This window comes from Mustela lutreola, chromosome 9 (genome assembly GCF_030435805.1).
Source record: "Mustela lutreola isolate mMusLut2 chromosome 9, mMusLut2.pri, whole genome shotgun sequence".
In the NCBI taxonomy this organism is placed as follows: Eukaryota; Metazoa; Chordata; class Mammalia; order Carnivora; family Mustelidae; genus Mustela; species Mustela lutreola.
Window position 1 is genome coordinate 9,321,894 of NC_081298.1, and position 23,097 is coordinate 9,344,990.

The 23,097-nt window shown below is 42.0% G+C and overlaps 1 long non-coding RNA gene across 1 annotated transcript; it reads left to right on the plus strand.

Annotated features, from left to right (window-relative positions):
• The first annotated feature begins 18,282 nt into the window (after positions 1 to 18,282).
• On the plus strand, positions 18,283 to 21,691 carry LOC131808090 (uncharacterized). Its single transcript, XR_009344669.1, has 2 exons — positions 18,283 to 18,424; positions 18,810 to 21,691. It is a non-coding gene; the product is annotated as an uncharacterized LOC131808090 (long non-coding RNA).
• The last annotated feature ends 1,406 nt before the right edge of the window (positions 21,692 to 23,097 follow it).

Consider the following 23,097-nt stretch of genomic DNA (forward strand, 5'->3'; position numbering starts at 1 on the left):
TTCCCAACACCATTTATTGAAAAGGCTGTCTTTTTTCCATTGGACATTCTTTCCTGCTTTGTCGAAGATTTGTTGACCATAGATTTGAGGGTCTATTTCTGGGCTCTCTATTCTGTTCCATTGATCTATGTGTCTGTTTTTGTGCCAGTACCATGCTGTCTTGATGATGACAGCTTTGTAATAGAGCTTGAAGTCCGGAATTGTGATGCCACCAACGTTGATATCATTCTCAATGCACACAGCAGAACTTCTTTAACCTCTCGGTTGACAGAACATTCTTTGGGGACCAGCAAAGGCCCTGGGGCTGAGAGTCACAAAGGTCAGCAATAAGCTTTTGGCAGACCAGGGAATGCCTAAGGACTGAGTCGGGGCACCCAAAGGTGCTACCACTCAACTTTTTTATTGGCAAAACACACATAAGAAGGCCTTCCTCTGAGTGTATTGAAAAATTACATGAATAAGATGTAGTACCTTAAAGCTGGAACTAGGTGAGGCAGGCAAAGCACTTGCCTTAGGCAAATATAAAGGGATGCCAAAAAGCTGAGCCATCAACATAAATCATATTTTGATCAATATTTTAAAAAAAATCAAAATTAGAAGAAAAGATCCATGATGAACAAAATACCAAAATTCTACATAAAAATAGCGTGAGGAACAGAGCTGTGTGAATCCATATTGGAGCCAGAGGCAAAAGAGAAAATGTGCGTTTCCTCGTAAGTATCTTTTAATTGTTAAGTTTTCTTCCTGGATTAGATTTTGAAAACACTATTGATTATTTTGTTTCCATTAAAGGCAGAAAAGTGAAATTATGATCAATTCAGTTTGGGGTAAAAAATAAAATAAAAATTAATAAATATAAATATACTTATTTATAAATAAAAATACTAAATAAAATAAATATATAAATATATTTATCTATATAAAATAAATAAATATATAAAATAACTAAAAATAATAAATAAAATAAACATAAGTAAAAATAAAAATAAAATTTAAACTTAATGTTATGAGTTTTAACATACCCATGAGTCAATTTGTATTTTTTTCCAACTTTTTTAATGTTCTAAGGGAAGAAACTAACCATTAAAAAAACACATAAAAGCAGGCATATGGAAATGCCCATTTTCCCTTCAGACTCTGCTTCCAATATGGATTTACACAGCACTGTTTGTGATCTTGCCTTTATTTAAAATTTTGATATTTTGTTCATTATGGACTTGTATGTTAATTTTGATTTTTTTAAATATCTCATTGAAATACGGTTTATGCCAATTACAATTTTTTAAATGTCCTTTCCCCCCCAAATTTTGTACCCACAGTAGCTGCTTCACTTCCATGACCCCAGTCCTGGCTAGTATATTTCTGGCACACAGTCAGCCAAGTGCTTAATTAACGTAGTTAATTTTTGTAGTTCATCTTCGAACGCAGTTTCGACACTATCACCGGTGTTCTGTCTTACACCCCCACACCGCGTCCCTGGTCCATCCGGATAACCCCACATTCACATCTTCACAGGGAACCAGTCACTGCCATAAATTATATCTTTTTTTTTTTCTACCATGGCATGTGGGAAAAAATGCAGCCTTTTATTGAAAATTTCTGAGACATATGTGTTGATAACTATTCACATAACCTGTTATGGAAGGGGGAAAAAGTTAGCAAAGCCAAGGCAATTATGGCTGGATAATTTGAAGGGCCCACTTTTTCTTGACAGCAAATTAATTGATGTTATAATGGGTATGTCACCCTGTCATCCATCAACATTTATTGAGTTCTGACAACGTGCTGGGTTACATGTGAAACGGAATGCGTGCGCACGCACACACACACACACCAAAATTCCAACTTATTCCTTCCCAAGTGTGCATCCACTGATGAAACCATTTGTAACATACTTTTTCTATGCAAAACGAAAATAATATTGCCTGTACCCACTGTTTCTTGGTCTCTCTCTCCCTCTCTTATTCCCTCTCTCCTCCCCAACTCTCTCCAGACCATCCCCCAGCCTATATTTATCTAAACGCAGTGGCTCTGGTCTGCTTTGCAAATGAGTTGTAATCAAGTTCGGCAATGGAATGAAGAGAAACTGATTTGCGGGAAGAAGCAGATTTGTCCGGTAGATAATCTGAATCACTCCTCTTTATTAAGGACCAGGCTTTCTAGACCCACATTCAAGAACTGAAGCTGTGATCAGCTCCCTGCTTTGGTCTCACGATCGATCGATCCCTATAAAAGCAATGAAAAGAATCCAGAGAACTAACTAGCTAACCCCACTCTGCTCTCTGGGCCTGTTAACAGGAAGGTGCTGGGGTCTGGAGAAGTAAATAAACAACTGCTTTGTTGAAAGTGCTCCTGGGGGGAAAAAAAGAAAAAGAAAAAAACCTGAGTCCAAAAAAAAAATCACAAAACAATTAAAAAAGAAACTTCATTTTCCCATTGCTGAATTCGACATTAAAGTACTGCAGTAAGCAAAAAACCCAACCGGGAAAAAAAAAAAAAAAAAAAGGAAAAAAAAAAAGGAAAAAAAACCAGCTATATAATTTTTAGAGTTCTGTTAGAAATGAAAAGGAAAGGACTCTCTGGAATGGATTTATGACTTTGTCCGTAATTCCACATTGCCATTCATTCACTTATTTACTTATTTGTGTCCGTGTATCTGCATTCAGCAACACACCCCAGGATTAGACCAAGACCTAGGATGAAACTTCATCCTTAACCCCACATTTCCTCTAGTGCGGCAGCTCTAGTTACAACCTAATGTTATTTTAACAGTTTTTCTTTAATTTAACGATATTTAATTTGCATTCGCTCAAGTGACATACAATAGATCATGCTATTACCGTGATTTATATCAGATGAACTGGCATAAATTCAACATTATAAATTGCGCCTGTAAATGAAACTATTATTTTACAGGAATTACTGTAGCAGAAAGGGTAAGGACCCTCCAGTCAACCTTAGTCAAACCCACTCTTTAGAGTTTTATATTTTATGCCCGCAATAAATGCTTTTGTGAAAGCCCATAACCCACAAAAAAGTCATTCGAAGTACATTAATTACGATAATACTATCCAAAAAGCTGCAAGGGCCTATATTTGTGACATCATTCTCTGATTTCTTGCTGCCTTAAATTATCCCTTTGATGGCTGCGGAGATTAACAGTCATGCTTTTGTCATTAAATATAAGGCATTTTAAAGCTTAATTCACCTAAGTTCTAATTGATATTGCTTTCAGTTGGCAGATAGCGACCTGATTTATAATTTAAATATGCGGCATTCTATGCATCTCTTCAGTATAATGAAAAAGCGGAGTTCCTCTCATCTTTCTCGGCAATGTTAACATCAAGGAAAAGTCGCTTTTCTTCTCCCTTTTATATCCTAAGCCTAATTGAAAACTGTTCCTTGAATTTCAACATGATAGAAAAGTCTTTTTATCTCTCAATTTGTCCATTAGCGATTATAATTGAAGTATCTGCTACACAGCTGAATTGATATTGTTCTTGCTTAAATTCTGCATTTCTCTAAATCTTTCAGAAGACATCAAGAACTGGGTACGTGTATCTATGCGCGCGCACACACGTATGTGGCTCGGGCAATCGCAGCTAAGGGCTTTGCTTAAACGGATCTTCAGACTCCCTGACTCTCCACGTGGGTAGGGCCACACAAAGAAGGAAGTCGTCTGATTTTGCTGGGGAGCGTGTTGCATAATAATCTTACCGGCATGACCATACGGTTTGCTAATTGCCACATCTGCTTAACAGCTGTCAGAGGCTTCCCACATGCGGCCATCAATATTACAGCACAGTACATTACCAGGAGTTTTATTGTTTTCAACGGTTATTTATTTGTCATAGACATTACTACAGCTAATGACGTCTATTTATGGGAATCCGCTAATTATTTTTCTGGCTGTTTTTTAGTTCTGTTTTGTTTTTTTAGAAACCTCTATTCAATCGAGTTTCCTAGCTTGAAGGATGCTCTTCTTTCCTGCCTGCCCTCCCCACCATCATGCTGACCCTCCGCTTCCCGTACCCTCCTGGACAACGCCTTCCTCTTGATGAAACTAATTTTTCTCGTCCTCAGCTATAAATATCCTAATAGGTTTGTAGAAGGGGAAAAAAAAAAAAAAAGGAAGTTTGTAAAATGTCTTCATTCCTTAATGGCACTGCTGAATTTTGCCCCTAAATCTCCAAGCCGAGTTCATGTTAGTTATGATAAATGAACAAATATATCACTGTTTAGGCTGCCTTTGTAAGGGCAGAGTAAGTCTTGCTGATTTTTTTTGTAATTACTTTTATATTTCACCTGGTTCCTCACTACACTGCTTTTTTTTTTTTTAAGCAGAGCAAACCACGGCATCTGTTGAACAGAAAGCAGAGATTGACAAATTGCAGACTGAGCGAAATATGCATGACCTGATTTAAAAATGAATTGATAGGTGTCACTGATCCCTATTATGCATAGAATGTGTGAATTCCATATGATGTATTATTTATCCATATTAGTTGCCTTTTTGTTTCATTAATAAACCTGTGTATCAGAGATATACAGTGCCGATGATTAGTTTGAGGTAATGCAAAACGACGTGGTATTTGCCTGGCATTGCTCAATTATTTTCCCCATTTTTCCCCGGCGTCTTCGCATGAATTATTAAGATCCGGGCTGTTTATTTAAGAATCTAATTTTAGTGCATGTGTCCAGCTGAATTCTGTTTTCTCCTCTAATGAAATGAAAATAGTGTGAGAATTTCCAATCCCGGTCTCAAATTTTAGATTCGCAATGCGTGGTCCGAGTTGTAAAGGTCACTCTGCTTTTGAACCAAATAGCATCGACGTTTGATGAGCCTAAAAATCCATTTGGGTTACGCATCACATCATGCTGACAAATTAAAGTAGAGCTGCTTGGTTAAGTCAAACACAATTTGGATGTGCTTAGAGAAAAATAGATTAAAGGAGCAAGGATCCAGTTGAGGAACCCTACAGAACATATCTTATCCAAAATGAAGGAAGGTTATTGGAGACAACTTCTGGAAGTTGTTGTGAGGGACCGCCATTAGTATTGGGTTGTCCAACATTGCCTTTCCTCATCACCAGACTCGGGTATCTTTAGTTCTCAGGTCTAGTAATGCATATTCATTTGTAATCCAATCATGCCACCACCTGCATACAGTTCTTTGAAAAGGCTTATTATTGAGATTGTGGATAGAGATGACCTTATACATAAAATTTTCTTTGCTTTTCTAAATATGGAGCAAAGGATAACATTTTACTATGGATGAAAAGTGATTTAGGATGATATGTAGATATATAGTTTGGGGATTTTCTTAGATTTTTTTTTTTTCCTTAAAGAGAGGTCTGAGACAAAGATTCTTTAGCTTGTTTGTTCAGGATCTGGTGGAAGGAAAATGATAAGGTATCAATGCACACATTGCTTTGAGAAAGTAGTAAGTGCTGTGGGGTCTGATAAGAAATCTCAGAAGGCATGAATCAAGCAGCGTCTGGAAGCCTACAGTCCTGCAATAGCCACATTTAAATTAACTGGGGAAAATTAAATTAACTAGGGGGGAAAAAAAGATAATATGGCAAAATGAAAGAAAACCACGGCACAGTCAAAAGCTCCTTTTTTCAGAACCGGGCACAGTCTGCCACTGGTGGGAGTATAAATAAGTTCAAACATTTTTAGGGCAATATGGCAATAGCTTCAAAATGTATAATGCCTTTCCACGTGACCCCCATGTTCTCCTTGTAGAAATACATACAGTCTAAATATTCTTGCACAGAGGTACAAAACTAAATGTATAAAATCAATTTTGTAAAGTTGTCTGTACAATAAAAAAATTTTAATAGAAAGCTGGAAACACTTCAAGGTCGATCAATAGGAGAATATTTGAACAAATCATGCTTGATCCATTGTTTGTAACAGCAGAATATTGGAAATAACCTAAATGATCATTATTAGGAGAGCAGTGAATGACACATTCATATAATGAAATGTCACACAACCATTAAAAATAATAGAGAAGATCTATGATGCTAATGTGGAAAGATGTACCAGATGACAATGGGGGGGAAGGAGCTTACAGAATATCGTGTATACCATGGTCTCCGTGTGTGTGTGTATGGTTGTGTGTCTTTGTGTATGTGCACGTGTTGAATGTTTAAAGTTTAATACATTCACTAGAATGTACATCCTCGTGCAGGAAGGAATTTGGCCTGTCCTGTTCACCAACATGCTGCTACGTCTCTACATCACGTAATAGAGACACAAAAGCCATGATGAATGAATGAATGAATAAATATATGTTAGTACAAGTACATAATTTAAGAGGTGTAGAGGAATACACACCAAATTCATAACAGGTATGCATAGGAATAGAGGACAAAGAGGCTAAGAAAGTGTATGTTGAGGGGCACCTGGGTGGCTCAGTGGGTTAAGCCGCTGCCTTCGGCTCAGGTCATGATCTCAGGGTCCTGGGATCAAGCCCCGTATTGGGTTCTCTGCTCAGCAGGGAGCCTGCTTCCTCCTCTCTCTCTGCCTCCCTCTCTGCCTGCTTGTCATCTCTCTCTGTCAAATAAATAAATAAAATCTTAAAAAAAAAAAAAGTGTATGTTGACCTTCTACAATGTTGGAATATTTTTAGAATATTTTTCAAAAGATTTTGTCAGGAAAAAATTAAAATATTTTCAAACTACAATAAAACTGCACAATAGAAAGCCACGTTGTGACTCCCACTTGCATTTGCTTTAAGACCGCAGAATCTGTCACAAAGATCTACATAGCCTCTTCCATCCTGCCCTGCTTCCCTCTTCTCCCAGCTCCTGTTGGAAAAGAGTGAGAGGAAGAGGAGCTGAGCAGCCACAAGGAACCAGCTTCTCTTCCAAAGCTGGTATTTCTGTGCACTTGGTGGGGCTAAGCTTAGCACTCTTGAATTCTGACCTTGTGAAATATTCACCAGGAAAAGACTCACAAGACATCATCAAGGACAGCTCAGTGAAGGTGCCCAAAGAGTCTGGAGCAGCAGTGACGAGGGAGACGAGAGGGATGGACACATTCAAAAGGAACAGGAAGTATATTGAGGGACTTCCGGTATAAAATGGTGGGTTGAATTCACCTGTTTGTCTTCTCTCTTTCTCAAAACCCCACGGAAATGACAGTAAAGAATTATAAACTCACCAGGACAAAGAGAGTGGGAGAATAGAAAACGACGGAGGGAAATGTCAGCCAGATTTTGAGACATGGAAGGGAATGGGATAAATAAGTGACAAGTGGTTGAGGTTCCAGCCCTTTCCCGTCAGCCAGAGACTGGGTGGAGGGATGTCAGTGTGAAGCCAGTTTAAGCTCCAGGATCCTGGAGAGCCTCAAGACGAGGAGGCACCAGACAGACTTGGAGTGAAATCAGGAAAACTTTAAGGCATTCCTCCTCCTCCACCTTCCTCCTGCAGGAGAGAAAGACTACAGGCACAAGTTTAAAGGCTCTAGACTGGACAAAACCAGTCACAAAAGAAAGTGAAAGTGAGGGCCCTTTAGGATACAAGCAAACACACTGACAAGTCCTTTCTCTGCTCAGCTCCCAGTCTGGGCTCCTGCTCAATACTCATCTCCTTTCTAAGTGAGAGATTCACTGTTTCCATTTGGAGGGGTGTGGGGGTCGGGGGGAACTGCTCTGTCCAAGAGGGGGGGGAAGAAAAACTTACAGATATTGATATTTTGCGATCCTTCATTGAAACAGGCAAATCATTGTCCACTGTCCCCGCTCAGAGCCTCACCAGTAACACGATCAATCCCAAACATAAAGCATGGAGTCTGCTTTGAATGCCTTATTTTGAAACAAAAGGGATATCCAAGCATCACCATATATTTGATCAAAACCTCTAAGATGAAGTTCAGAGATAAAAACAAATAGAGGAAAGAAGGAAATGTGAGAAAACAAAGACTAGATATAATGTGCAAGAAAAAAAATTAAAGGTGCTTACGTGGCTCAGTCGGTTGAGAGTCTGACTCTTGATTTCATCTCGGGTCATGATCTCAGGGTGGTGAGATCAAGTCCCAAGTCAGGTTCCATAGGACTCAGCACAGAGTCTGCTTTTCCCCCTTCCTCTGCTCCAGCCCCTGCTGTCTCTCGCTCCCTCTCAAATAAATAAATAAATAAAATCTTTTTTTTTAATTTCCAAAATACTGAAATATCTTCAGAAAGATATGGTGTGCGTGACTATAATGCCTAAAAAGGAGAACCCAGGGGACAATAAATAGTTCTGGAAATTAGAAGATACAGTGCCGCAATGAAAAATTGAGATCGTTTGGAAGATGATGATGAGAAAGCTCCCAGAAAAGAGAATTGTTTTTAAAAAAGACAGACAATGGAGAGAGAAAATATTAAGAAGAAAATTAAAGATTCCAAATAATAGGAGTTTTAGGAAACAATAATAACAAATAATAATAAAAAATAATAACAACTTAAAAGAGAAAAGGAGAAATAACATAAGAAATTAATCAAGAAAATTTCCCCAAATGGAAGAACACCAGTTTTGAGGACCCATCAGTTATCCACCTCTGTAACTGAGAAAAGTCCCACATCAAATTATACCATCATAAAATTTCAAACCCCAACAACTTTCGAGAGTGAGATTTTTAAGAAGGTGTAAGAAAAGGACCATCACAGTTTGCTATTCTGCAAACTGAAAGACAACACGTTTCTTCAAAATGCAAGGGTATTTCTTTCCAACTGAGAATTCCATAACCAGCCAAATTATTATTTTGTTGTGAATGATAGAAAAACATGTATTTTCAAACTTGCAATACATCAAAAATTGAAATCTCAGATCGCCTTTATCCAGAAAAGGGGGAGTTTTTTGTTTTTGTTTTTGTTTTTTCTTTTCTTTTCCTTTTCCCCCTCTCTGGGCATGAATCAACCCAGAGACAAGCAGAGAAAGCGAGGGGAGGGACCGACCATGGCTTCCCGAGGTCACTGCTGAGCCCCAGACCCAGAAGTCCGAAGTCAGGGCTGCACCACCGTCTCTGGTTCACTCTGGAAAATGCAGCCTCTACGAGTTAAAGCCCATCTCACTCTGCTTCTTGAAGCATTTTTTTAGTTGTGCCAACCACTATTGGTCTTTCTCTTTCCTGACCACTCATTGTTTTCGTTTATAATATTAAATCGATGACTTACTTTTTTTTCTAAGTCCTCGTGCCTTCGGCATGTAGGCTTTACGTTTCTCTCCTGTGCTGCCCAGTGGGTTACAACTACTCTTGAACCAGAGCAGTAAGCATTCTTGTGAATTCGTCTCTCCCTCACACCCCCATGGACCACCATGTTGATTCCATGCCCCGTCCTTGCTCCTCCCACCTTCTCTCACCTGGATTCCTACGGATTTGTTTTCAGTTTCCTTCCTCCAGAATCAGTTCTCCACACAGCTGCCTCAGAGACCATTCCAAAACACCAAGTGATCATGACCCTTTTGCCTGCTTGACATACCTTCATTTCTCTCTCAACACCAGCAGCATAAAACCCGAAGTCCTTAACATATCACGCAAGATTCCGCCCGGCTATCCCCCTCCCACCCCCCACCCGAATCCACCTGAAATCACTTAGAGCTATTGCATACCCTACCTCCCACCCCACCTGGTTCCATTAGTCTGACAAATGCCCATTTGTCCTTCTAGAACCGGCACGATTAAGTCCTGCTCTGTGAAATTCCACAAATACTTCCCTTCTGCCAGAGCATTTCCTATATGTTTTACAACCTCGTGTTATGTGCCAGCTTCCCACATTAAGGTAGGCTTTGTCCTTAGTAGGTAACAAATATTTGTTGAAGGATCAATGAGTTCTCTTCTAGAACCTAATTCCTAGTACTTTTGTGAAAATAGACCTCAATAGGTATTTAACTAAATAAATAGAAGGTTCTCTATTACCCATTACTCCGGTGTGGGTAGTATAATATGACTATTTTCCTTGAGGAAATTACCTCTCTGGCTCATGAAGGTTGACTGTTAAATTGTTAGCAACTTCCTAAACTGTGTGAGATTATGCAGATAATTTGAAATCAACCGTGCTGGGAGTATTTACACATGAAAATGTCCCCTGCCCCTACCCCCAGAGCCATTTGCTAACTATTTAGCAGCTCACCCACTGCCTCAGCCCATATGGTTTGACAGGAGTTGACCTCTACCTGTAACCAGCTCAGCCTGGCCACTCAGGGTAGCCCAAGCTTTCCAAGGTCACAGCGATTGGTTCACAAGTGAGCACGCTACTTTTGCCTAACCAGACTCTCCTAGGACTGTTACTGCAGCCACTGAAGGCTTCCAGGCTCCCCGCCCGATGCAGAACTCGATCCCAGGACCCTGGGATCATGACCTGAGCCAAAGGCAGACACTCACCCAACAGAGCCACCCAGGCATCCCTGTTGTTTTATTGTCACTTACAGTTGTACATATCCTGCCTTATAGGCTCTCTTCTCCAGTTCCTGAGCATTTTCCTGGAATGTGGAAGGCACTTCTTCAGAGGATGACCTTGCTCAAATCAATGAGCCTGCCTTGGGGACTGCCCCTAGACATGGACCAAGGCCCCCAGCAGCTGCATGGACTCCATGATCCGCCCTTCTTGATAACAGCTGAACCTCGTCCTCTATATTTACATGTTTCAACTGGAGGTGTTGGTGCCAAGCCACATTACTGGGAACACTTGAGAGAGAAGAGCCATAATCCTAACTAAGTCACAAGCTACCCAATGGCCGCTATGCCCATGGCTTCTTCCTTGATTTTATGAAAAACCCCAATGAATGCCTTATTTTGGCTTATTATTAGCCAGTGGGAGTCAAGACAGTTTCCAGTGGTATATGAATGTCTTCCTTCTAACAATCATGTATTTACTTTTCACATCTATTCAGAAAAATGTACCTAACACATCTAAAAGGATTTCATGGATATCGTCACTTGAGATGAAGCCAAAACAAGTACTTTTTCTTTCAATCTGTCAATTTCAAGAAAAACATCCAATAACTGTTGGTGAGCAAGCAACGGGAGCCAAATCTGGTTTACTTGGGAACCATGCAATTCTTGGCAGGAAATCAGGAAGTCCCCCAAACTGAGAGAAAATCTAGAGAAAAGGGCTGGGAAAATAAATAAATAAATAAGCAGGAACCAAGGGAAGCTGTGCCTGAGGAATTAGAGAGACTTTCTCATGAAGACATTACCTCCAAGTACCATGGTCACGGCTGCTACTAGACTTTGCTGCCACTGGTTTCACAACGCTGTCCAATGACTTTGCCACAAATTCTTTCAGAATGAAGTATTTCTATGTGCTCAAGGTGTGAAGAACAACAGGGCATGATGTGACCTGAGCCAAGAGGCCACACCTGTACCACAGTGAGAAAGGAGAGAGAACACTTAACCACTTACCGGCAGGTCCCAACATGGCTGCCCATGGCAAGCACCTGCCGGGCTTTCAAACACGCAGCTTCCTGCCCCCACCCCCAGGGGTTTGGATTGTATTGGGCTGAAGGACAGGCTGGCCATCAGGAGCTTTTATAGGTGTCCAGGGGATTTTATCGCGCAGCCTAGGTGGGAAACCTGTGGGCTAGTTCATCCGGCTTCCATAGTGGGCAGTTTTATTCCTCGAAGGGAGCTTGGCTTTATCTGACGCCTTCCTTGCCTGCATTCCACGATTGATTTCCTTGCTCTCCTTACATGCTCTAGAGCTAATGCTGTTTTCAGCTCTTTCAATTATGCGATTTCCTTATCTTTATACTATTGAGAATACCTTACAAGATTTCTTAAACGGCAACTAAATTTATCTGCCTGTCATTTTGTTTTCATTATCCATGATAGCAATCTCTCGCATAGCTTATGAGAACATATCAAGTGATTGGTTTTAAACAAACAAACAAAATTCCGCCCAGTTAACATTTGTCCCAAGGTGGAGAGGCGGCTCGTTGCCTCCGTGGTTTGCACACGGTATGCATCCGATTCAAGGGTTCACTCCAGCCCACAAAGACTTCTCTCCTGAATCTATGGACGTTTGTTCTTATCTACTGTTCCCTCCTTATCACCAGTAACGGTGTGCTGTTTTCTGGAATATGACGCGATAACCCAAGTTTTGCTCCATAATGAAAGCAATAATTCTGAAAGCATGCCGAAGGAATAAAGATGCATGGTAATTGTCAGAAGTTCTTCATTTTGAAGGCGAATAGGCATTTGCTCATCGTGGTTGACAGCTGATGGCTTTCAGATGTAGAATGTCTGTAAAAATAACAAGAATTTTAACAACGTAACTTCTGTCTTGCTTTCAGATGAGATGATCAACAAAAGGAGTTCTGGATCTATGGAATGCATGAGGAGATCAACCTCAAAGTCATGTCGAACCGTAGCTATGATTCCTTGCGATTAGCCATGTGGGTTCCAGCCTGCCACCTGCCCCAGAGTCAAAATCTGATGAGGCAGTTCGTCTGTCTTTTTGACTTCTAGAACCCAGGGTTTCCCCACCTCGGTTCTACTGACGTTTGGAGCTAGATAATTCTTTGCTGCGGGGAGCCGCCCTAGGCACCGGAGGATGCTTAGCAGTATCTCTCCACGCAAGAGGCCAGCAGCACACGTGCCTCCCCTCCATGTGGTGACTTTGACAAATACGCCCACAAGGCAGCATCACTCCCAGCTAAAAAGCCATGTCCCAGCCCCCATCCCTATTAGAATCACCTGGAGAGCTCAAATGCCTTGACCTCCGATCCCAGTGGACTCAGAATCTCTGCCACGAAGCCCAGGCAACAGCACCCAAAAAGCCACTCAGAGGTTCTCAAGCACAGCTCTGGGTTGAGACTCTCCATCCTCGCGCAACTCGCCATGGCGTTTCTTCGAGTCCTTCTCCAACACTTTCATAATCCGACCCTCCACTTAGCAACACATGAGCAACTACTATGTAGAAACAATATTAGCTATCGTGTCGAGTACCGTCTCATGGAATTTGCAATTTAATGAGGTCATGAGAGTGCAAGGGAAATAAATTGTTTTTCATATGTGAGGACATGTGGGAAAATACCTAGAAAGGAGACTTAAAAGGAGTAAGAGGAAATGAGTGCCCATCTGGGAAAGGAGAGTGAGGGAAGTTCATGGACAGGTGGGAGCTCCGAGAGCCCAGTGGGGGCGAAAGGGCCCCCCACCTCTGAGAGAACACAAGAGGCCAGGGACATTTTGATTTTTTGGAAGCTCCCGGTATATTTTTAAATGTAAGGGGTTATAAAAATTACCGTGTATGTTTAGCATTTACCTTTTCTTTAAATAACTACTTTATTATAATTCATACCATAAAAATCCACTGTTTCAAAGTATACAATCCAGTAACTCTGAGTATATGCTCAGAGTCGTGCTATCATCACCCCTGTCAAATTTCAGAATATCTTCATCACCCCAAAAAGAAACCCCCACCTGTAAGCAGTCACACTCTTCCCCATTCTTGCAAGCCCCCAGCCCCTGGCAACCAATAATTTGCTTTTCGTCTCTATAGATTTGCCCATTCCGGACATTTCCTACCAACAGGATCCTGCGGTATAGGGCCCTTGTGTTTCACTACCTGGACAGCGTCTCAAAACAAAACAAAGCAAAGTAAGAAGGAGAGCAGAGCCATCCTCCCAAGATGCAATGAAACTTGGTGCCTAAGAGATTTTGGCATCAGCCAAAATTCCGTCCACATTAATTCCTGTACCTCTAGCTGGATGATCTGGAGCAGACACCCAAAAGCATCCCCAACAACCTACCCACTGCCCAGATCTTATACACAGAGCTTGGAAAGGCTAAATGGACATTGTCCTAGGCCCTACAGTTTTGCTAAAAAGAGAACATGGAAAGTCTCTTAGGAAAGGTATTTCCTTCTGTGATCACAAAGAAGTGCTTAGAGAAAACACTCTGCCCCTTATCCTCCACCCCTTTCTTCCCTTGAAGAAAGTGTGATGGCAGGAGCCTTGGACACATGGCTTCCATATTGTGACCATGAGGGAAAAGCCAAGAAGATCATAGACATGTCAGCCCAAATTCTGATACCATTGAGCTACTGAACAAGTATTTGTAACTGCCTTCTCACAGATTGGTATGCCCAAAATACAAGTCTTGTGTGTCTAAGCTACTACTTCTTGGATTTTGGTTACTTGAAGACCAAGTATCCTTGACTGAGACAGAAAGTTTTTTCACTTCTATGCAGCAGTTCATGTGTTGGTGGGTGGAGCTCCCTCACCTGTGAATAAAGAATCCCTTACCATGCTTGAACATAGAAAGCAGCTTCCTTTTGGGAGTGTCTCTTTCCTTTCCATGCAAGCTCTTGGGACTAGTGTCCTGTTCCCTTTTAGCCAAGATTTGGGCATGTTAGCCGTCCTATACTCATCAGAAACCCCTCCCTGGAATTTGATTATTGAAATGGAAAGTTAGTGGAGTTCATTCCTTCTGGTGAAAGAGAGCTGACTAGTTAGACTCCTCCCAGCCCAGGGCTGCTCCCATGTCACCCATACGTGCATTCATTCCTTCACTCCAAAAAATATTAGGGAGGAACTAATATATGCAGATGTGAGGATGTGGAATTGAAGAAAAGAGACAAATTTAAGTAACTAGTATCCAAGGAAAGGGAGTTAGATTGTAAACAGGTTGGTGCCTTATATAATGGAGATGGTGATATGGCCACAAAGAAAAATAGCATGGAATAAAAGGGGACAGATAGTGATAGGAAGTGGGGAAAGGTGGCTCCTATTCTGGAGGGTGAGCAGAGAAGACTTCACCAACAAAGCTGTAAAGAGGCTCTGGGAAGAGCGTTCCATGTGGAAGGTAGGCACATGCAAAGGCCCTGGGGCAGAAGCATGCTTGGTGTATTAAAGCAAAAATGAGGGGGAGGTGAGTGTGGCTGGAACAGAAGCATGGAGGGGAAAGACGATGGGTGAGAAAGCTGGAGAGGTGACAGGGACTGGATCAGTCAGATCAAACCATTGACTAAAACATAAGAAACTTTCCAAGGAATGATGTGATCTGGCTTAGTTTTCAACATTATCCCTCCAGACCACCTGGGAGGAGAAGGAAGGCAGTTAAGCCACTGAGACAGTGATGACAAGGCTTTAGGTAAGAAATGATACAGCTAGACCAGGCTATACCTGTGGGTCCTGTTTGCCAGGGTGGAAGATCCTGAGAAGGACGTTAAGATGGCGGTCATCACTGTGGGTCCCACTTTGTAGCACTCTGGGGAAAGTCGGTTCCTTCAACCTCCCCTTTGATTCAGACCTCCCAATATTCTTCCAGTAAACTCCCTTTGGCTTAAATTAACCACAGTTCATTGTTCTCTCATGAGCAACCAAAGCCTCTTAAACAATAAAACAGACTAAATCAGCTTTTCTGTGTCTGTCCAGGACATGAAACACCCTCCTGACCATGTCCTGAGCAACAAGCCACAAATTCACAAATGAACTTTTGGACGCCACCTATTTCTCCGTTCGAGGCTGATTTTTCCTCTCATGGCATCTCTCCTCAGAGAGACAGTTTCTGCCAGTACAAGGTGGGGAAGTGTCAAATACTATTAAAACTTGATTGCTAATTCAAATGCTATTGTGCTTGATATGCTTGTCATGTACAAGTGCACAATGTAGCTTAATAAAATTGATAGAACTCCCTTTGAAGATATTTTTGTCACAGAGGCACTCAATAAAACTGTTTCCATCAGGCTCTTCTGCCTCTTCGATATTTTGTTAGTGACACATTTTCATGAACTAGTCCGGGGCCTAGCAAGGCGTGTTTTGCAAAGAATGTTGGAGGGCGAAGGAGGAGTGCTCAGATTTTTCTCTTTATTTCTTGTAATTAGGAAGACCTCCACCAACTGCCTAATGATGCGGTTCGTCTGGGTCACTGGGAAACCGAATCAAAGCTGTTTTTCTTCAGAGTCATGTGGGATCAAATAAATAAGCCACAGAGGTTGCTGTAACTAACTCAAAAATAGCTCATTGTAAATACCAAGTCCAAAAATTAATCTGTTCAAGGAAATGTTCCTTTTCTTTTTTGCCTCCATTCAACCAGTGTTTTCAGCTTGGGACTCGAGGGAACTGTAGGTTCACCTTCAGTACCAAGATGGCGGAGCTTGGCTCCCACCTTTGGCCATGGTCAGCTGGACTAGAGCTAGGTAAGTGAGGTCTTCATGGTGATACTGACCAGCCTTGGAGGGATACCGACCTGAGTTCAAAGCCGGGCAGTTTGGGGAAATCGCATTATCCTGAAGCTCAGATCCCACACTTATAAACTGGGGACAAGATACTATTACTACTATGAGATTAAGTACTCTTTTGACTGTAAGTGACAGAAAATTTAATTCAAAGAGACTTAAGAAGGAAAAAAGACATTAATTGACTCAAATACTTGAAAATGTTGAAGATCGGGGTGCCTGAGTGGCTCAGTTGGTTAAGCAGTTGCCTTCAGCTCAGGTCATGATCCCGGGGTCCTGGGATCGAGCCCCACATTGGGCTCCCTGCTCAGCAGAGAGCCTGCTTCTCCTCCTCCTTCTGTCTGCCGCTCTGCCTACTTGTGTTCTCTCTGTGTGTGTCAAATAAATAAATAAAAATCTTAGAAAAAAAGAAAGGAAAGAAGAAAAGAAAATGCTAAAGATCAAGCTGGCTTCTCACCCAGACTGATTTGGGGGCTCAGAAATCTCTTCAGGACCTGGTAGCCATGTTTCTTGGCTCCAACCGCCCCCTACGTCAGCGACACTCTCAGGATGACCAGCTCCCTATGATGGCAGGATGGTGGCCAGCTTCTTGCTTTGCGTATTTTCTTCCTTTTTTTTTTTTTTTTAAGATTTTATTTATTTATTTGACAGACAGATCGCAAGCAGGCAGAGAGGCAGGCAGAGAGAAAGGAGGAAGCAGGCTCCCTGCTGAGCAGAAAGCCTGATGCGGGGCTCGATCCCAGGACCCTGGGATCATGACCTGAGCCGAAGGCAAGAGACTTAAACCACTGAGCCACCCAGGCACCCCGCCTTACGTATTTTCGAATGAAAAATAGAACACCTCTCCCCAGCCATGTGAACAATGGCAAAAACTGTGTCAGGTGCCCATCCTTAAATCCACCCCCAAATCAGAGTACACACACATGATGGACCTATACATGGTGTCACATCACTCAGGTCACACGGCTTTGGGGTTCTGCCAGAAGCAAGAAGAGAGAGCGGGTGTCAGAGCACTGTCTCCCGTGTGCCCTCAGCAAGGCAGGACCTCAGCGGGCGGCAGGGGAGCTAGAAGGAGCAGGTTTTGATTTGAAAATTCTGAAAACAGAAGATACAGCCCTCCTCGTCCTGGTCTCCTAAAGCTCACTGATGTTTCAGATGTGGGTTTAAGTCGGTTTGGTTTTAGCCTTAAATGCAAAGTGATTCAACAGGGGAGAAATAAAAAGATAAGTGAAAGAGACCAGTAATCTTCTTAAGCAATCCCTTACCTTTTTGCTTTTCTTATCTTTTCTGGGACTTTTGGTTTTGTTTTTGTTTTGTTTTTGTTTTTGTTTTTGTTTTTTTTGTTTTCATTTTAATGTAGCTGGACTGCGTCTGAAACAGCCCCTCACTCCAGCAAAAGCTGGGATTCAGGCTTACCAGATTTCAGATTTACTGCCTTCAAGTCCCCCCTAAGGATAATTATTTGTAAACGGCTGATACCTACCTGTAACTCATGCGTTTGCCTGTAAATTAACGCACTGAGAATGACTTCTCACTCAAGGCACAATGAAAACATGAGAAATGGGTTTTAATAAGCAGGGTTTGAAAGGGGATCGGAGGGAGAGAAGAGAGGCCCTCGGTCCACATCAGAACACTGAAAGGACACAGGAATCTAGTAATTACTTCGTCATGGAACCTGTGTCTATGGATTGTCCGTGTTTAGCTAACTAGAAAACTCTTGCTGCATGATTAAATGTCATTTACATAAAGTATGAATCACACACAATAGGAACGGAAACTTCATTTTCTCCTAAAAATATATTTCGGGTTTTTGTCTCACAAAAAAAAAATAAATAAATAATAATGATGGTTTATTTTCCAGAGTCAAGTAATAGAGAAAACCTGAAAAACTCTCTCATAGCCTCAACTTAGGAGGAAAACTACTTATCACACATCCCTCTCCGGCTGATTTTTGTATCTATTTACTCAAGCATACACACATTTTTCAAACAAACATGGCATCGCATGATAATGCTGGGGGCCGGGAACATTTATTCTCTCCTCGCCATGTTTCCCTGCAGAGGAGCCACTATCGTTGTAACACCCTTGCTCCCGCCCCGCAGAGGGAGGCACTCAGGGATGGGCGGGTGACAGTCGTGGGTCCGCATCGCTCACTTGCGGGAGGAAACGGATTAAAAAGCCCCCTTTCTTCTCTGCCTCAGCACCACACCACCTCTGAGTCAGCAATCTCGGAGAAGTGGACCTTTTCCCCAGGTAGGCTGAACCCAGGTGGACCCACTTCTAAGCTACACACCCCCCCCCAAAAAAAGTCTCATCAGCAATAAAGCTGCGTCATCTCCATCTGTCTGACTTTCTGCTTGTCCAATTACTTCCCCAGATAAATTCCTGGAAGCTGTTAGATCAAGGCACATGGATATATAAGGTTAATACACACACACACGCACGCACGCACACGCACACACACGGTACCAGCTGTCCTTCCAGAAAGTCTGTGTCATGGATCCCCAAGGGTCCACTTCCCCACACGTTTAAAAACACAGAGCATTTCCTTTTTACCGTTTCCCATCTCTCTCTGAGATAAAAATACCCGATTGTGTTTGCAGTTTTGTTGATCCTAAATATCCGATTGTGTTTGCAGTTTTGTTGATCCTGACGCGATCTCATTTTTCAGAAGCTTAATGTATTCTTTCATGAATTGTCTGAGGAGCCAACCTGTGCTCCAGTCAACGTTCTCTGATGGGCACGTGCTCGATGTCAGGTCACATCACGAAGACCTCCCCCGCCTCTTCTCCTGCCAGCCCTCAGGAGGACTCCTCCCAAACATCAGGATGCGGAGTTGCGACAGAAGCTATCTCTGGCTATCTGGGGTAGAAAAGGAATTTAATAAAGGGCATTTCGGAGTCAGAGAATCCTCATGAGGGACAGAGGACTTGGACTTGGAGGCAGCTCAGCCAGGAAGAACGCCCACAGCGGCCTGCAGAACCGCTCCGGGGGACCACCAGTGTCCCCCTCAAGACCCCGACCCTGTAGCTTGTGGCACCTGCATCACCATGTGGGCTTGGGACACTGTCCTGAAGCCCCTGTAGCTGCTGCCTCCAGAGCCCAGACGGGGCCCCCACTTCACCCGCCGGAGTGGACTCTTGCAGCGTCTCCTTGTCTCACCAGGAGGAATCCCAGGATCTGCTGTGGATGCCGGACTGTGGCTGTCCTTGAGCCACCCGAGAGCCTAGGAGGATGAGCCTTCTATGGTCGATGACAGAGACTTACAACATGGAGAATCCCTCATGTCTAGAAAGGATGGGAAAAGGGGTTGAGCAGCCAGAAGAAATGCCAAGTGTCCCCCAGGAGGCTTGGGGACGGGCACCCCATATTATGATATCTTTGGATCTTCTGAAACTTCATGTTCCATCCAGTGCAGGCAACTGAGTCCCTCCTTACCCCCGCACTACCCCCAGGGTTCCACATGCAAAACTTCCCTCTGAGATGCTCTCCGTCTTCTGCCTGTCAAAACCCTGCTGGTCCAGGCGACACCCCGTTAAAAGTCATGCTTAAAATACACCCCAGATTCTGAAGTTTCAAACTGTCTTTGGTAAGAAAACATCAACTTGCCTTCTGCTTCTTTCTTGCTAGATTTAGAAGGAGACATTTGGCCCATTCTCCTAGGAAGGATGACTTTCACCAGGACGGAAGACAAATATTCTAAAACAGACGCATTCGCTGTCTTCCTGGTGCTTAGAATCTTAAGAAAATGTTTGCTTCGGGAATGAATAGAAACTTCTTCCTTAACCGAGAATTCTTCCAGCCATCCCTCAGCTACTTTTCCTGCACCTGAATGATGGAGCCCTGTGGAGAAAAATCGCCTAATGGTGTTGATTGATGTCTTGACAAGTGTAGAAAGATGTGAACATGTTTTGATAGGTACACTCAACTTGTTTGACTTTGTCTTTGCTACACTGGGTGGCGCCTCCCAGAAATGGTGATCAGACGGTTGTGTATCCCAGGAACAGAGCTGGAGGGGGGAAGACATCATTTCCTAGCGTTGGCAATTGCCAAGTCCTTTCAACAGGCGGCCGAGCCCCACCTCAAGGCAGGTAGGGAGGGGCTTCTGCTTCTACTCTCTTCAGTTGGGCCAATCACCCTGAAAACTTCCAAAACTGGCCTGAGTGGTCCCCTCCATTACAAAATATACCCTGGAAAAAATAACCAAAAGAAATGTGTCAACACTTATTAGTGGTTGCCCTTGGGAGGTTGGAGTCATGGGCTATCGTAAGTGCTTTGTGTTTTTAAAATTTTTCTGTCCCTCGCTTGTCCCACCTGGGATTACATTTAGTTAATGTTTTACCTTATTACACCCTGCCAGGGCCACCCGTGGTTGTGCGCCCATCCTCTGTTGAACTCTCTTATTTCAAGCCGTGACCAGCCAGCGGCTCACACAGGTTAGGTACTCAACCAATGTTCACAGAACTGAATTCTCATTTTTTGTTTTCTTTCACCAAGGAAGACTTACCTTATCAGAATAATGGTCTCCACTGCCACTTGTTTCTAGGAAATTAAATCAGTTGGGACTTGGCATATCCTTGAGGAAATGGAGGCCGAAATTTTTCCCAAACTCCACCCCTGGAGGGCCCCATTCTCGCAAGCTTCGGGGTAATCCTCGCAGAAACTTCCATGACGCTCTTCCAGATCAGAGTTTTATTAGGTGATAACTGGGGGGTGAGAAGTGGGAGAATATGATTCTGACAGTAGAAATGCTGACTATAAAAAAATGTAAGTTTGCTCTGTGACCCAGAGACCTCCCCTAGAGATGCATTCTACGGATCTGCCCACATAGGCACTAAGGATATATAAGCAAAGGTGTCTTCTGCAAGGTTGCTTCAAAGACTTTAAAAACTGGATACAACCTCCTTCTCTGGATAAATAAAGGACAGTACATCCATGTAAACAATGGAACATTCTCCGGTGGTTATAAAGAATGAGGTAGATCTATAGGTATTGAAATGGAAAGATCACTATGGCAATTGCTAACTGGAAAAAGCAACATATCAATACATAGATTATGATTCCATTAGGTAAAAGTAATAAAAGCTAATGGTTTCTTTTTAAATTTCCCATGTACATAGGAAATGTCTAAAGTATACACATTGACATGTGAACAGTGGTGACTTCTGGAGAAGGAAGAGGATTTTCTAGAAGGGATAAAAAGGGACATGTTTACCTCCACGTTACAAATGAAATCACGAAATATTAGTTGTTTGAATCCTTATTAGAGCCTACATTTCTATGTTAATGTGTCATTATAAACGTTTTTTTTTTAAAGATTTGTAATTTCAGGCCAACGTTAGAATTCACAAACATGTTTAGATGAAGACTTCTGGAGAACACCGTGGAAACCCATTTATTAACCTTGAAATAACAAAATTTTGCATGTCTGCTTTATGTCAATATCTTATTAAACTATAGCCTTAAACGGTAGCAGCTTAAGGAAATTGTAATGCAGTGAAATAAATTGAGAAAACCCTATTGATTGATTTACTTTTCTTTTCTGAAAACAGGGGAAAGTCATAATTTATTTCTAAAGGTGGCATCCCCCTGTTACAAAAACAGCAGCGTCTCATACGGTGCATAGTGTGAGAAGCCCAGATCCAAGGAGAAAGGTAAAGGATCTGTGAGAACAGGAATCAAAGAAAAAGCAGGCCATGATTTCATGGGTGTAAGACAAAGCGATCCAAACAGACTGAAATCCTGAAAAACAAATTAAAAGAACGTCCTGATAGATGACGAAAATCGCTCCGGTAAAGCCAGCAGAATACCTCCCCTCGTCCACCTAGACCACACGGTCTCCCTTAGTCATTCCACAAAAGATCTAAGCAGACGGTATTAATATTTACAATAAATTTTCTTTGTGCAGTAACATATATAGAGAAACAATAGCCAAGATACCTATGGGATTACAATAATTTAAACTTATGTCTTTTGCTTCTATTGTACCGTAATACCGCAGGGATTTTATACATATTGAAAGATTCAGAATCATGTTATACTTCTTAAAGTGGAATTTCACACATATAAGCCGAAAATAAAACAATGTCTGGGAGAAAATTTCATAACATGCTCAACAAGAATTGTATCAGAATTCATACCTCTACACTCATTTTTTTTTATTATTTTTACAAAAAGGAGGACAATGTTAAATATACGGCTAAAGAGCGCCCTCTAGTGGGACACAGTGGGAACTCAGAATTTGACCTATTTCCCGAAAATGTTGCCTCTCAGAGTTGCTGTGGATAAAATAGACTGCTTCGAACCACAGCACTCTTTATTAAAGCCACCGCATTATTTTATTTTTCTGCTTTTCAGCTATTAAATTAAATGTAGTTGATTAGTCTTGAAAATAGCTTTTTCTTCTCGCAGCACATCAAGGCTTGAAACGGCAATCAATTTTTCTGATCAAAATGCCCTTCTTTGTTTAAGAATCTTTGAATGCAAACATGACTGCAAATGACTAGGAGATGGGGACACACCTGTCCCTTTTAAAAACTTCTCTTCTTTGGCCTCAAGCACAAATCCGCTGATGCCTCCTTGTGGTTTGATGCAGACAATGATAGAGACCAAATTAAAATCCCTCTTAAGGCAGAAGCAAGAGGTGCTGAGGAAACTTGCCACAGCAGATTTCAGAAAAGTGCCCAGGACCAGCGATCTCTATACAACCATTAATCATAGTTCATCTCTATTTGGTGCCACTCAAGTGAAAGGGGAAAGACTTGAGAAGCCTAGCACACTAAGCAGTTTAATAATCAAAAAGGTCAACAAGAGGAGTTTCCCTAAAACAACAAGGTTCTCAAAGAAATCCAGGAACAATAAACTTGTGAAGCAAGAGAGAGTTTCAAGGTTATTTCACACAATCTATCACCTTCATTTTTACCATA